This window comes from Theropithecus gelada, chromosome 7b (genome assembly GCF_003255815.1).
Source record: "Theropithecus gelada isolate Dixy chromosome 7b, Tgel_1.0, whole genome shotgun sequence".
NCBI classification, from domain to species: domain Eukaryota; kingdom Metazoa; phylum Chordata; class Mammalia; order Primates; family Cercopithecidae; genus Theropithecus; species Theropithecus gelada.
In genome coordinates, this window is record NC_037675.1 from 36,071,025 (window position 1) to 36,072,651 (window position 1,627).

Consider the following 1,627-nt stretch of genomic DNA (forward strand, 5'->3'; position numbering starts at 1 on the left):
GGTGGATCATGTGAGGTCGGAAGTTCGAGACTAGCCTGGCCAACATGGTGAAACCCCGGGTCTACTAACAATACAAAAATTAGCCAGGCGTGGTAGTGCACACCTGTAATCCCAGCTACTCGGGAGGCTGAGGCAGGAGAATTGCTTGAACCCGGGAAGCGGATGTTGCAGTGCGCCAAGATTGCGCCATTGCACTCCAGTGTGGACGAGACTCCGTTTCAAAAAAAAAGAAAAAGAAAATTGTAATTTGATATTTAATTGCCATTTTGGAAAATAAAATCATGCATTTATAAATATTCCCCAAATTTTTAGTAGTAAAGATGGTTGACTGCCCTGCTTGCCAGTAAGAAGGAAGAGATTTTGAATACATATAATGCAGAATTGTGTTGTTTATGAATGCCAATTCATGAAGTCTTAACAATTGGTTCTTTTTGTTTTCAATTTATGGCTGAATTTGGTTTTGCTGTTTTGGATTGTCTCAACTCCCTGCTAATGACACCATACAGTCAGATCATGTACTAACTTGTTTACTTCAGCAGCAACCTAACTTGATTTTGTTACCAGGATACAGAGCATTATGCATTTCCAACTAGTTTTTAAAGTGTAGATGGTTTTCAAATGATTGTTTTAAAAATTTTTGTTTTTGTTTTTAGGTTCTAGTTATACAAAGGATAGGAAGTGTACAAGAACATTAGGCAGAGGATAAGGAGAAGAACTTTGGCACAGAAGAGAGAGCAATATTTAATATTTGGGCCTGCTGTTGCTATGCTGAAAAACATTTACGAGGTCATATAACTAGGGAGCATTTCTGAATTAAGATTGGTATGAAAATGGAATTTAAAGTATCAAATGAAGGCTCCCATAGCCAAAATAATATATGTTTTGGTTTTGACCCGCACGTATTTGTGAAAATGGTCATGCTAAAACAACAATAAACCATGTACCTGCAGAACCTCAGACTTGTTTGATGTTGAAGTCATGCAGTAATTGCATGATTTTTTACTTTGGTTGAACACTGAGAAAGACGGAAAAAATCTGGGATGCCCCCCCCCCTCTAACATACGCACACGACTTTAAGACACAGATAAAACACTCCTTACATTTGTCAAGATGGAAGCTTACTACTGCCCTTTGCTCTCCTTCAGGTCTTTTCACTTAACATTTTCTACAGTTATACTTAAGTATTTCAGACAAGAATAAGCAAAAATCACGCCTGGGGCTCTTCTTTCGAGGGTATTTTGGCTGGACTGTCACCCACGTTAGGAATGGAAAGTGCAGCACAAGCCGTACATTTTACATTTTCAGCAACCACATCCCATCACTAGCTTTTGAAGTATGACACAGCTGTCCTCATTTTACAAATGCAGAAACCGAGGTCCTGCCGGGGTGACTGCCCCGGACGCAGCTGGTGGGGGGCTGCGCCGAGGTCCAGACGCCAGGCTTCAGGTACACGTACCAGGAATGACGTCACAGGCGGTGCCAGGCGGGGATCCACGAGCTCGGGATGCGTGCTTGGCCGGAAGCGACGCCTCGCAAAGCCCCGCCCCGCCCCGCGCCGCCCCGCGCCGCCCCGCGCCGCCCCGCCCCGCCCCGCGCGAGCCGGTAGTTGCGCCTCCCAGGCTGCAGT

The 1,627-nt window shown here is 44.5% G+C and overlaps 1 protein-coding gene across 1 annotated transcript in view; it reads left to right on the forward strand.

The window, feature by feature from the left end:
• Positions 1 to 233: 233 nt before the first annotated feature.
• The window catches only part of FAM177A1 (family with sequence similarity 177 member A1), a 41,189-nt gene continuing 39,795 nt past the window's right edge, over positions 234 to 1,627 (forward strand). Inside the window, exons 1-2 of the mRNA XM_025392359.1 lie at positions 234 to 515; positions 1,306 to 1,446. The gene's annotated coding sequence lies outside the window, so the exon portion shown is untranslated. The remainder of the gene's footprint in view (positions 516 to 1,305; positions 1,447 to 1,627) is intronic.